Raw genomic sequence first — 14,518 nt, 5'->3', positions numbered from 1 at the left:
TGCCCAGGGCCAGCGCGGTGGCCACACTGGTAGGAGCAGGAATGGCCGAAGGGGTCCCTGCCCGTCCTAGGGGCTGAGACCCAGCACCGACCAGTTCCAGAGCTGCTTCCTCAGCTCATCCACCGGCTCCTGGCTCTCTGCCTGACGGGAGAGCATCCCACCGCCTCCGAGGCTGCCGGCCCCGCACCGGCCGCGTTCACCCCGCGGAGCTGCGGGCTCAGGACAAGGCTGAGCTCATCGGGGAGAGGCTTTGCCCCGAGCCAAACCCACCCCCGCGCTGCCGGCCAGACCCTGCTCTCCAGCCTCCCGAGAAGAAGCCTTGTGCTAAAAATGGCCGGTGGGGAGCCTTTCCCTTCCCCTTCCCTTCTGCCCCGGCCACCCCGGCGGAGGGGACGGCGAGGGGCTGAGCGAGGAGGGGCTGCGGCCGGCGCACGCTGTGGGGCAAACCGCGGGGGTGCTGGTGGTGCCGGGGGGTACCCGGCAGGCTGAGGCTCTCAGAGGAGCTTCTCCACCAAAACGGGGCTTTCTCCGCGGTGGCGAGAGCGCCCTGCAAGGACGTGCCCAGGGGATGGCCCCTCCAGCGCTGGGAACGCGCGTCTCCTTCGGCACAAGCTCTGCCCGGGGCTTCAACCTGCATTTTTGGTGGCCGTTTGTCCCGGCTGCGGGTCGGACACCCCCCCGTGCTGCTCCGGGGCGAGGTGGGGGGTAACCCCGAGTCTGTCACCCTGGCATCCAGCCCGATGGGGGCTGTGCAGGGACGTCCTCTGCATCCCGGTCCCTGGGGTCTGAGCTCCCGGGGGGGCAGGCTGCCCCCATCCCGGAGCTGTCGGCCTGAGCAGGAGGGACAAGCAAGACCTTGGGCTCTGGGGACTCAGCGGTGTCGTTCCCTGCCCCTCCGTGGCCGTGCGGCGAGCGGGGTGGTCGGCCCAGAGCCTGTGCAGACCCTCGGGCTCCGGGTGGATGAAATCCTCCGTCTCAGCCGACCGAACGGACAGCAGGTCTCGCCGGGGCAGGGCGGGGGGTCGTCTGGCGGTCCCCTTTGTCCCCAAACCCCTACCTGGGGTCCCGGCGAGGAAGGTGGGTGGGCTCAACCCACCCTGGCTGCTGACGGTGGCAGCCCAAGGGCCCGAGGTGCCCTCCAGCCCCCCGAGGGGGTTGGTCCGGCCGTGCCTCCCCTCGTGCAGCGCTGGACCCCCAACCTCTGCACCCCTGAGGGTTTAGGGCACCCAGCGAGCCCGGCACCCCCACAATCCCATCTGGGGGACGCCAGCGGATCCCCCCCTTCCCTCGCACATGCGTGTGAGCGGGGCACACACCCGTGTCGAGCGCAGCCGTGCGGGGACCTCGCGTCCTCCAGCGCCGTCCCCGTGCGGACCCCAGGCCATGGCCACCCTGCCTGCACACGGAGCTGCACCCACGCCCCCTCCCAGGGACACGGGCTGAAGCCCCCGGCGCTGGGGGGACCCTGCCGGGACCCACGGCGAGGCTCCCGGCAGCTCCCGGTGCTCGCTCCGGCGGCTCGGGCAGGAGCAGTGTTTTTGAGGATTTTCCACCATTTCCGCCTCCGCCCGGGAAATGGGGAGAGGAAACGGGTTTGGGACGGCGTCGGGGCGGCCGAGGCGGGCAGGCGGCCGGGCAGGGCACCGGGCCCTCGGCACGGCATCGCCGAGCGTGCCACGGGGACGCCGGCTGCGCTGGGCACGGTGCCCCCGCGGCTCAGGCTGCCCCAGCCGGGGGTAAGGGGGGGTTTGGGGCAGCTGTGGGGCTGGGCTCCAGATGTGCGGGGAGCAGGGGGTGGTGTTTGTCCCCACAAGCCTCTTGTGGTGGGAGCGAGCGCGTCGGCGGAGCCCCCAAACCCTCGGGGTTCCGTGGCCGTTTGTGGGAGCGCTCCCCTTCCCGCCGCCGTCGCTCGGCCGTGGCTGGGACGGGGCAGCCGGCGGGATGTCCCCGGCACGGCTTGCCCCAGCGTGGCGGTGCTGGCACCTGGTTCACGGGGGTATCACCGCCGGTCACAGCGGTCTCCCCCCAGGATGGGGTGTGGGGAGGACGGCGCCCACAGAATCTCAGGAGGGGCTCAACGCAGCCATCCCCACTCCCACCCCTGCCCGCAGCCCGCACCCTCACTGGGGAGAGGCCCCGGGAGTCCTGACACCCCCCCAGTGCCAGTGTGCTCGTTCACCAGTGCCCCCAAACTGGGGAGACACCCCAGATGCCCCATCCGGCTGGGGAGGCGACACCCTCGCCCTGGCCGAGGGAAGAGCCGGGCGACGCCGCGTCCCCGCTGTCCCCACGCCTCGGGTAGAGCCTGTGCTGGTCTCCCACGAAGCCCCGCGGCCGCTTACCTCTGCGGGGTGGGACACAGCTTGGGGACCCCTCCGGCCAGCCAACGCCTTCTCGCTCCAGCTGTGCCACCACCGGCGATGCCCCCCTGCCCGCGGCTGCCGGCGATGGCCAGCGGCTCCGGCCCCCGCCTGCCCGCGCAGCCCCCTGCTCTCCGGCTTCCTCTGGCTTCCCCCAGCGCCTTCCTCCCACTCCCACTCCCGGCCGGCGCCCAGCCCAGCCAGCGCCTCAAATTGCAATTCCAGCTGCAGATGTGGGAGCGGGAGGAGGAGGAGGCAGGGCCAGCGCCTCCGGGAATGAAACCTAAACTCCCCGCTCGGCCCCGGGGCTCGCCGCAGCCTCCCCAAGCTGGGGGTCCACGGGCTGACGAGGGGGGGACACGGACACCCGAGGGGCACGAGGTTCCCAAACCAGCCAGGGATGGGGTTGCTGGGGGGAAGGACAGCAGCGATCCCCCACCTCCGCTGGCGCTGCCGCCCCGTTAATTTGTCTTTTCTCTGTCCCCACGCGCGTTTCTCGCCCAGTTTTTGTCGCTCTGCTCGTCCTGGCTGACACATCAGACGGAGCCCCACGGCTCTCTGCCCCCGTCCTGCCCGTCTGTCCATCTGTCCAGACACCCAGCCACCTCCTGACTTCCGAGCCCCGTTTCCCCCAGCCCCGCAGCCCCCCCGAGCCGTGCTGCTCTCCAGAGGGGGCTGCTGGCTGGGGCTGGGCGGTCCCGAGAGCAGGAGGCCGGCGAGGGCTCCGTCCTGCGGCTCCTGAAGGTCTCTGGGCCAAGAAGAAATCATTTATGGAGGACTCGCAGGCACAGGCAGACTGTTGGGATCGTTGAGGTGGTTGGGGTTGTTGAGACCATTGGGATCATTGGGATTACTGGGATCATTGGGACCATTGGGATCATTGGGGTCATGGAGACCATTGAGATCATTGCGACTGTTGGGATCATTGGGAGTGTGGAGATCATTGGGATCATTGAGGTGGTGGAGATCACTGGGATCACGGAGATCATTGGGATCATGGAGATAACTGGGATCATGGAGATCATTGGGACCACTGAGATGGTTGAGATCACTGGGGTCACTGGGATAACTGGGATCGTGGAGTTCATTGGGATCATTGGGATCACGCATGGAGACCAAGAAGCCCCTGACCTGCAGATCACCGCGGGGTGGAGGGGTGCTCTTATTAACACCCTGCGAAGGTATATAGAATTAAGGGATCCAGAACTAACACAGTCCAGGTAAACTGGATCCCAAAGGGATTATCCAGCGGGTCCTGGACTGTCCCAGGGGACACCCGGGCGGGAGCAGGGGGGCCACCGCGGCAGCACCGCCCTGTGCCAGCGCCTGCCCTGCCGCGGGGACGTCCAACGCTCTCTGCGCCCAGCCCGGGTCCCTCCCGGGTCTCCGAAGCGGAGGTGAAGCCGCTGGGCCGTTGCTCTCCTCCCTGGGCAGCCCAGACGCCCCGGTGACGGGCCCGGCGGGGTGAGGGCAGCCCGAGGGCCACGCTCCCCGCTTGCCTCCCCCGAGCGACCAGGGGACTCTTCCTCGTGGGTGTGGAAGAGGGCTGGCGTGCCGGGGGGTGCCCGCGATGAGCTGGCTGTCCGTCCATCCCCCGGCTCGCGGCACCTCCTGCCCGCACACACGCGCGTTTACCTGCCCGTTTGCTGCCCGCCTCTTGCTGTAGCAGTCTCTGAGTCACTGGTCCCAGTTGGGGAACTGGGAAGCGCCTAGAAGGGCGTGCAGGGCGTGCAGGCCCCCAGCTGCTGCACTGGGGGGGTCGAGGTGGCGGGGTGGGTGGCAGTAGCCGGGTGGTCTCAGTGTGTCCCCCCCCGCCCTGCGTGGCAGCCCCGGAGCTGGGGAAGCTTCTGGAGGGAGAGGAGGAGGAGGAGGAGGGGAAGCGAGGGGCGGAGGGGGCTACGCCTGTGTTTTCTTCCCTGGCGCCCGGTCAGGGGATGAGGTAGCGCTTTCCGGTAATTGAGGCAAGGCCCGTGGAAATGCCGCGGTGCCGCAGGAAGCCCGGCAGGAGAACGGGGAACCGGAGCTGGGAAGTGAGCGCTGGAGTCCGACCGGGACGCGGAGCCCCTGCTCTGCTGGGGAGGGGGGAAAACAAACCAGGGGCCAGGCCAGGCTGGCATGTCCCCCCCCCCCATGCCAGCACCCCATGCTGCTCCCGGGGGCATCGGTGCCCCCTCCCCGGGAGCTGGGGTGGCTGCCAGCCGGGCACAGCCCTGCGGGTGTACGGGCAGCCGCTCCCCTCCTTCCCAGTTGACCCAGTTGGCTCCTCCAAAGGCAGGAGGCATCTCCCAGTGCGAGCAAAGCAGAGCGGGTCCTTCCTGCGCCGGGACCTGCAGCGTGGGGAGGGCAATCTCCGCCATCGTCACCGCCACCACCATCCTCATCCTCTCCCATCGCCGGGCGTCCCGGCGTGGGGCTGGGATGGAGAAGCAGGCGATGGTGGGGGCTGGTGCAAACTGGGGTGAAGGAAGGCGCCGCCAACCAGACCAAGGTCCTTGTGACCTTGATGCCACCAAGGTGCCACCAACCAGACCAAGGAACCAGAGACCTTGATGCCAGGGGGATCCCACGGGGAGGGGGTGCTGTCGCTTGCAGCCCCCCCTGTCCCCACGCCGGGCGCAGGGGGGAGCACGGCCACCCTGGGGAGGGCCAGCTCGCCTCCCTCGCACGGCAGCCCCCGCTGCAGCCGCCCTGGTGGGTACCGGCCCCGGGTGGGTACCGGCCCCGGGTGGGTACCGGCCCCGTTACGACATTTCCCGCCGCTGGCCGTCCCGCCCGTCCCCGCTGCTCCTCTTTCGGGTCCCTCTGAGGTCCTGCCCCGGCCGGTGTCCCCCCCCCCTGCACCCCAGCTCACCACACGCTCGGGGGGTTTGGGGTTGGCGACCACGGGCTCCGGCTTCCCGGGGAAACCGCGGGGACAGAAAGCACCGGGGCGCGGGGCCACCTGCGGGTGTGTCACACGCGGCGTGGGACGGGCCATCGGCAAAGGGCCCCTGCCTCAGTTTCCCCCTGCCCTGTCCCACGCTGGAGGTGTCGGGGGGCTGCGCTGGGTGGGGGGCAGAGACCTGGGGCCCAGTCGGCTGAGCCTGCGGGTGCCCCCGGCGCCTCCCTGCCCGCGGGGACCCTCGGCGCTGCCGAGCGGGGCCGGGGCGCGGCGGGGACCCGGCGGTGGGTGGCGGGGGCGCCTGGCTGGGGGCACGCACAGGGGCTCTTGCACGCGCGCGCACACATGATTTTACACACACACACACACGGGCTCTTGCATTCATGCACACGCATGCTCTTGCACACACACACACGCTCTTACACACCCACACACAGAGGTTCTTGCACACGCACACACACATGCTCTTACACACACACGTCCTTGCACACACGCGCGCACACGCTTTTACACACATGGGCTCTTGCACACGTGCACACACATGCTCTTACACACACACGTGCTCTTGCATTCACGCACACACATGATCTGACACACACACACATGGGCTCTTGCACACGTGCACACACATATGCTCTTGCACACACACACACATGCTCCTTCACACACACACACGTGTTCTTGCATACACACATGCTGTCACACACATATGACCTTGCACACACACGTTCTTGAACACATGCTCTTGCACACACATATGTTCTTACACACGTATGCTCTTGCATACACACATACGCAAATATATGCTCTTGCACACACGTACATGATCCTTCACACACATATATATTCTTGCACACACACATGCTCCTGCACACACGCATGCTCTTGCACACACACATCCACCCCCACCAAGTGAGCCCCCGCTGCGGGCAGCCCTGCACCCCCGCCCTGCCCTGCCAGACGTGCCCCGCACACACCCACGCACACACCCGCGCACACACCCACACACACCCCCACGCACACACGCGTGTGCACCCGCGGCCCCGACTTCCCCAGCGCACGGCGGCAGCTCTCGGCGCCTCGGCGGGGCTCCCCGGGCCTTCCGCGCCCCCCGGGCTCCGGCCACGCCAGCTCCCGTCCCAGCCTCTCCCCTTCCCCTGCCCAGCCCCGGCTCGGGGGGTCAGGGCTCCTGGGCCCCCTCCCGGTGCCCAGCTGTGCCCTCGCCTCCGCCTCCGTCACTCTCTAGTGACAGTCCCCATCTCCGTGGCCCTAATTCGCTGGTAAAGTCACCATGGACGGTGTGTTCGGCCCCCAGGGACCCCCACCCAAGAGCCAGTGGCCGCGGGCGCGTGGGGACGAAGGAGCCAGGACGGCCGCCGTGCAGTGGGGCTGCATCAGGGAGCTGCTATATCCCGGGGGTTTTGCCACCCCTTGGGGCTCCGGGGGCTTAAACCCAGAAAAATCCCATCACATGGTCGTGTCCGTGGAGGAAACGTTTCTCCCTCCGTGTTTCCAGGACCTGCCTAGAGCCCCACCACGGCATCGCGCCACCACGGCACCACCTTCCATGGCATCGCCTTCCATGGCATCCCTCCACCGCGGCATCCCTCCACCGTGGCATCGCCCCACCGTGGCATCACCCCACCGTGGCATCACCCCACCGTGGCATCACCCCACCATGGCATTGCCCCACCAGGGCATCACCTTCCTTGGCATCACCCCACCAGGGCATCACCCCATGGCATCGCCCATGCCACGGCCGCTGCCCAGATTTCCCAGCTCTCCGATGTCCCGGGGAAGACCCCGTCCCCCACCAACCCACCCTGCACTTGAGTGCTGTGCCGTGCCCCATGGCAGGGCTGGAAACCGGGGCAGAGCCGACGGCTGGGGCTGGGGCTGGCAGACCCTTCCCCGGGAAGGGAAACGGAGAATTCGAAATGAAAATGAGTTTTTCCACCCTCTTGCACCCCGGGGACCCCGCGACCCTGCCCTGCTCAGCACAGACCCAGCAGCCGCGGCAGCGCGGTGGGAAGACGGGTGAGGGGGTGTGTGTGTGGGGGGGTCCCGCAGACCAACTCCAGCTCCCGAGGTTGATGTTTCAGGTCCTGATAACCGTGAGCGGTGAAAATCGGGTGAGCAAAATGCAAAACGATGTAGCAAAGCGGCTGCAGCCAGGAACAAGGGAGCCGAGCGGCGCAGGGAGGATCCTTCGCCTGTTCGCCGCCGTCTCGGCCGCTGTTCGGAACGCGACGCAGGCGAGAGCCGTGTTGGGGACATCGCCTTGACAGCCGCCGTCCCCGAGCGCCCTTCAACACGTCCTGAGCTTCGGGCTCAGCGTCCTGCCCGGGCGCGGTGGGAGGGAGGGGCGGCCGGGAGAGGGTCGGGAGCCTCTCGTACCCCTGCGGCGGCCAAATGCGGCCCCCACCAGTTCAGCTTCAAGAGGGGGCTTGGGCGAGGGGGGATGGTGCCTAGATGGGGGGTCCCCATCTCCCGGGTGGTGACAGCCCGGGGGTGTCAGGCCCCTGGCCCCCCCCGGGGGATGGGCAGCATTGGGAGGAGGGGAGCCTTAGCGGGAAAAACCCTCTCGTGGGAGGACGCCTCAAAAATTCCCCGTGAAGCTGCTTTCTCTTAACTCCCCCTGCAAATGTTTGAATTTTCAAGCCGGTGTTTTACTGCCAGCAGTTTTTGGCAGAAACTGCTTTTTCCCTGCCAGAAAGCTGAGCAGAAACCCCGAATCAGAGTATTTCCACCCAAAGCTGCTGCTGCTGCTCTTCACAAAACCTCTCGCGAATGGGAAAGCCGTGTCTTGCCCCGCGGTGTCTCTCTCGGCAGGCACCGCTCTGTCCCTCGGCCGCCGGCACCGCCGGCAGCAGCATCTCCTGGCGCTGAGGGGCTCACCCCGCAGCTCCCGGGGGTCCGGTGAGGGGACGGGAGGCAGGGACACCCCCACAGCCCTGGGGGAAACAGGTCCCGTGGCAGGTCCGGCTCGTGGTGCGATGGCTCCTGAAAAGCGATGGCTCACGCCAGGCTGGAGAGCCGAGTGTAACGTTCACCTTGAAAAGGGGTGTAAGGGGGGGACTTGGGGGGCACAATGCCAGGGGGGAGCTGCGGCCTCGGGAATTGCTCCGGGAGAGGAGGGCAGGAGCAGGGCTGGCGCTCCCCTCGTCATTCCTGATCCTGCCCGGCTGCCGTCTGCTCGTGTCCCCCCCTCCCCAGCCCCGTGTCCCCCCCTCCCCAGCCCCGTGTCCCCCAGGAGCGGTGCCCTCCGTCCCCCCGCCGCCTTACAGCCCTTCAGAAGTGCAGCGGCTCCGGTGCTGACAGCGAGCAGGGCGCCTCGTCCGCCGCTGACAAGAAAGCTTTTAGCCCGGGACGTGGGGGCTGCGGGGACATTAGCGGGGACGTGTCCCCCCCCGCCCCGGCCGGGGGCAGGCGAGGCTTCGGCTGGCGGCAGTGAAACCCTCCCCGGGTCTGACACCGGGCAGACGCTCTCAGCCCGTCCCAGCATCGCCGCGGGTGGGAGCGAGGGGGTATTCTGTACGTGCCAGGGGTGCCAGGCAGCCTCTGGGCGTGGGAAGGTGGTCCCAGCGTGGGGGCACGGCTGCCTGCGGCTGGAGGAGCCGAGGAGCGAGGGTTTGACCCCTCTCCTCATCGCTGGCTCAGCCCAGTGCTGGTCTGTGTCTTGTGGAGCCCCCAGACCCGGAGCTGGGCTGGCCCCCGTGGCCGGGAAGGCAAAAGCAACCTCAGGGTCCTGGTCAGGATGGGGCGAGGGTGGCCGGGCCCCTCTGTGGCTTTGCACCGTCCTGGGGGACGCTCGAGCATCCGTGTGCCCTCATCTCATTGTGCTCGAGCATCCCCCGTGGCCAGGGGGACGCTCGAGTGGTTGGGAAGAGGGAGGGGAGGCGAGAGCCGAGCTGGACCTGGGCTGCCCACGGCGGGGGGCCGCGGCAGCGTGGGCACAGTCGAGCCCCCCAGCAGCACCCCCGGGGGCTTGAAAGGCGGCTTCTGCCTCCACGGAGGAGCTCTGCAGCCTGCCCCCTGCCCGGCCCTGCAGCAAAGGGGTGCCGGGGGGGTCCCTCTCCCCGCCACCAGCCCTGCGGGAGCGATGCCGCGGGTGACCCGCGGTCCCCAGGGCGCCCCTCACCCGGCCTCGGGGCTGCGGCGGCTCGCGGCCCACCTCGCCGGGCGGGCACCGCCGTGGCGAGCGCTGCCGTGCCATATCACGTTGCATCGCACTTTATTGCTCATTGTGTCGCAGGAATAATTTAAGTCGCTTTTCTCGTCTGGGACTGCAGCAAACGCTGTCTCGCTCCCGAACTAATGAAGCGGCTGGGATCAGTGACTCGAAATGCTTAAAACACTTCAGCCCAGCGTTTCCTAAATTTAAAAGTCAGATTTGTGCATTCGAAATTGATTTTTCACTTGAAAGCTTACTTTGCTTCTACATATGTGAACGTTAAAATCTCCCGGAGATGTTGAGTCTGACCCAACACATTTCCTTCGAGTCGAGCAACAGCTCAGCCTGAAACTTCTGCTCTCACGAGCACCGACACCAGCACAGACACCAGCACCGACACCAGCACCAACACCAGCCGTACCTTCCAGGGCCACCCCGAGCCGGGCTTCTCAGTCTAGCTGGGTGCTCGTGCACACCGGGACCCACGGGGGGCCGGGCGGGTGGGCAATGCTCTGCCCGTAGGCACGAGCAGAGGTCGGAACCGGCGGGGCAGCCCCGGTGCTCAGTCCCGCAGCGGCCCCTCGCCCCGGCAGGTCACTCCTGCCCTTCCTGCGCTGCCCCCCCGGCTCCTGCCCCCGCCTCTGCCTGAGCCCCGCGGCCCCTGGCTCTGCACCTCGCCAGCAGCCCCATGCCGTGCCATGCCATGCCATGCCATCCATCTCACCATGCCATGCCATTCCATCCCATCCATCTCACCATGCCATGCCATTCCATCCCATCCATCTCACCATGCCATGCCATGCCATCCTATCCAATCCCATCCTATCTATCTCATGCCAGGCCATCTCGTCCCATCCCATCCATCTCATGCCATCCCATCCAATCCCATCCCACCTATCTCATGCCATGCCATGTCATCCCATCCATCTTATGCCATCCCATCCCATGCCATGCCATCCATCTCATGTCATGCCATGCCATGCCATGCCATCTATCTCATGCCATGCCATCCCATCCCATCCCATCCACCCCAGGGCCCCCTAAACCAGCCCCTGGGTAATGGATTATCACCCCTTCCATGTTCCATCCACGCGGTTGGGGTGAGGACAAGCCACCCCAGATCCGGAGGGGGACCCCCCACCAGCGGGGCTGGGGCAGCCCCCGGGCCGGGCTGCCGTGCCGCAGACCCCCTTACCAGCGCCCCCCCCGCTCCCGCCGCAGTCCCCCCCCAACCCCACCGGCTCCGCCGAGCCCAGCCCGCAGCCAGAGCCCGGGGGGAGCCGGGGGGAACCCGGGGGCCTCGCACCTCCCCGCCTGCCAAAGAAAATATTTACCCAGCGCTGAAGTGAGCTGGGACGGGTTCCCAGGGCTGGGTGACCCTTGGCAGCCCGCCGGCACTGGGGACCGGGGAGGGGGGACAGTGGGAAGCTGGCTCTCGCTGCTAAATCCCCGCCAGCCCCCCTCGGCACCCCCAGCACGGTGCAGATGGAGGGGATCCACGTGTGCCTGGCTCTGCCGACGCCGGCGGGGTGTGCTGCTGCTGCCGGGGGTGTCTGGGCTCGGGGCGACGCCGGGGGGGCTCGGAGAGGTGCGAGGTGTGCGCCCGGCCCACCGTGCAGGAGGTCCCCAACGTCCGTCCGACCCCGAGCAAGGGGGAACAGGGTCCCGGGGGCAGCCCCGGTGCTCCCGGAGCAGCCCCAGCTGGACCACAGACCCCCGGGAGCCCCCCTGGCTGGGACAGGACTTCCCAGTCTCCCCTCCCAAAGAAAAATAGTCTCTGTTGACTCAGGTGCCAGCGCTGAGCGTGGTGACGCCGGGGCTTGGCCGCGGTTTTACAGCCCGCCTGCCAGCGGAGCGGCTATTTATTTTATTTGTCCTTTTCTTGCAGCCTTTCACCCCAGGAAGCTTAAGGTGAGGCTTTGGGGCGGGGGAGCTGCAGGGAGATTTGGCCCCTTATTCCAGTGTGGCCGCCTCTCCCAGTAAGAGAAAGCCAAAAGGCAAATTTCGCGGGGAGGGGTGCAGGGTTCTGCCCCAATTCCCACTGCGGGGCTGGGCTTTGGGGGTGCTCGCTGCGGGGAGCTGGGGGAGGACCCCTGGGACAGCCCCGCCAGCCAGGGCGGGACGGCTGATTTATGCTCGCTCTTCCCACTGATGTTTTCCTCTCCCCTCCCTCCCACAGCCCACACCTCGAATTCCTGGGATGCCCCCTTTCCCCCCCCGGCAGCCCCTTATCGCTCCAGCACGCCGGGCCAGCCCGCATTCCTCCCGGGCAAGGAGCAAGCTGCCTCCCACTGACCTCCCCACGCCTCCCCTTGGCTTTTGCCATCCCTCCGCCAGCCCTGGCCACGCGGTGTGCTCAGGACCCCGCCAGCAGACACGATGGGGAGCAGGGGGAGCCCCACGGGACAAGGTGGGGAGAGCTTTGTCCCCAAGAAGACGCTCGTCCCAGGCTGCAGCTGCGGCCACCCCTCCGTCCCGGGGCGCGGGGCACGGGTTGAGGTTGGCGTGTTGCACACTTTCACTGATTTCCCCCGTTTTCTGCACGTGTTTCGGCTTCCCCAGAAGGTTCCCCTTCGCAGATGGCCACCACCCGGGGGGAACGTGTCTTGGGACCTGGAAAGAGGAACTGGACGGGGCTCAGCTCTGGATGCTGCCCAGGGCCTCGATGAAGGCGGGGGGCGAAGGGCTAGGGGGCAGGCACCTCTGCTGCTGCCCCTGTCACTGGTTTGGGGGTCCCTGAGGCTTGGCTGGCTGGGGGCGGGGGGGGACGAGCAGATGGGGATGCTGAGCGGGCGAGGGAGTCCCTGCCAACACCTCGCTTCGGACCCGTCTGCCGAGCTCCTGGGCTTCTGCGGGGCTTGGGGACCTGGGGACAAGGCTCTTGACGCCGAGGACATGCCCAGAGGGTGGGACGAGGCCCCGCGGGGGCTGCCCCAGCCTGGCTGTCCTGGAGATGGGAGCGGGATTCCAATGGCTCTTTGAAAGGGACTGGACAAGACCCATCGTCTCGGGCACTGGCAAGCCTGGGCTGGGTCTGCCCCCCGCGCTTGAGGAGAGCTTCTGGGCTCTGCTCGCAAGCCCGACCTGACTCTGTCCTTCCCGAGACCCCCGGGCAAGAAGCCCACCCCATCCTGGCAGGAGCAGGCTCCGCTCCGGCGGAGGGCTCGCCACGCTGTGGAGCTGGGGTGCCGCTCTACCCCCGACTCCCCACCTTTGGGCTCACGCTGCTGCCCACCGTGGGGACACATTCCCACCAGCGCCGCAGAGGGGGTCCCTGCACAGCGAAGGGCCACCTCCAGGCTCGGCAGCCCCCAAACCTGGAGCGGGGACGGCGGCACCCAGCACCGTGCTGTGCAAGGGCGCTGCGGAGGCGGCGCCCGCTCCGGCAAAAGTGGCGCAAAGGGACCGAAAGGGAAGAGGAAGCTGAGGAAGCTGATGCAGAACCAGGGCTGGAGCTGGGTCGAGCTGCCTCAGGCTTTCCTGCCTCGGGGCCAGATGGCCGCTCCGGCCCTTTGCAGAAGCCCTGGCACGGGCCACGCTGAGCCCAGATGCCGTACGGCCGCGTTTGCCAAAGTCAGGGTTTCCTCACTCGGCGCAGTGTCGGGAAACGCAGCTCAGCAGCTTCCCAAATCGAGCTGGCAACGCGCGGTGCCCCCGCCGCAGGCTTGGCACAGCCTCCCCGCACCGGCAGCCCGGTTCCCCGCTCACCAGCAGCCCGGTTCCCCGCTCACCGGCGGGGGTCTGGGACCAGTCTTCCACCAGAGCTGCTTGGCGGCGGGCGGCACAGCCCGAGGGGCTCGCCGGGGCTGCCGGCAGCTGCCGCTCCTGCCTTGCTGGCTCAGCACCCGACGCGGCTGAGTCAAGCCTGGCACGGACACGGAGCAGCTGGGGGGGGGGACGGTGGGACGCGGCGCAGCTGCGCCAGGTCCCGGAGGGCAGTTTCCCACGCTCGGACACGCGGTGGAGCGTTGACCCCGGGGCATCGAATCCGAGCTGCCGGCGCTGCCCAGGGCACAGCCGGGCTCGTGCCACGGCGCCGGGTCCCTTTCCTTCAGACACAGGCCCCGGCGGCAGAGGCTGGGTCTGGATCCTGCCCCAAACCGGCCACCGATCAGCTCAGCCCCTGCCCCATGGCCACGCCGCAGGGCCAGGCTCGGGGCAGCCAAGCTCCTGGGATGGTTTTGCTCCTGGTTGCTCCTCGTGTGGGTTCTCCCAGGCCCCTCTGGGTCCTCCTCCTGAAAACCCAGGCGGATGGTGCCCCAGGCTCCGTGCAAACCCCCTGGGCTCGGCCAGGCGGCCCCCGCAGCCCCTGCATCCCCCCGGAGCTGGGAAGCCCCTTCGGGAGGGCTAGAGGAGACCTCTCCTCACTTTGAGCAGAAAAAACACGCAGAATGACCCGCGAGAATGAAGTCTGCGGGTGACGGGTGGCCCCAGGGAGGACTTGGGTAGGTGGCACGGCGGCTGCAGTGGCATCGCCATCCCCACAGGCACCTGCACCCCATTGCGGGCTCAGCAGCCCTGGGCAGGGGGATCCCAGCAGAGCCCTAAGCCCGGAGACCCTCTGGGGGTGCTGGGTGGGTGGGTGGGTGGCCCTGGGGCTGGGGTATTGCCCCGCTCTGGCACAGCACGGGGCCGAGGATGCCCCGAGGGGCTCTGGGGTGCTGGGAGAGCGATGCTGCTCGGGCATCCCCATGGCCCTCGCATCCTGGGGTGCTGGGGTGTGCAAAAAGCCTTCCTGGGGGTACCCTGCCCCAAAACTGCCCCAAATCAGTCAAAGGCAAGAAATAACCGATGATGTCAGCCACTTCCCAAAAAGCAGCGTCAGGGACAAACCCCTGAACGGGGAAGTGATGAGGTTTTGGGCTCCTCACCCCCCGCAACTGGATAAATAGCCGTCCCTGGGCCAGCCCCGATGCCACGGCTCGGGAGCCCGCACCGCCGGAGGCACAGGCACCCCCAGGTAACGCCACTGCTCCCCGGGGACACCCTGGGATGGGGACACCCGGGGCAGAGGCTGGGACGAGGCGCCCGCGGGACGCTGTGCGGGGCTGGCAGGGTGGCACCAGCTCCTCCCGGGCACCTCGCCGTGGGGCGGGTGGCCGC

Source organism: Leptosomus discolor, chromosome 4 (genome assembly GCF_034619465.1).
Source record: "Leptosomus discolor isolate bLepDis1 chromosome 4, bLepDis1.hap2, whole genome shotgun sequence".
Classification (NCBI taxonomy): domain Eukaryota; kingdom Metazoa; phylum Chordata; class Aves; order Leptosomiformes; family Leptosomidae; genus Leptosomus; species Leptosomus discolor.
This window is presented reverse-complemented; position numbering follows the sequence as displayed.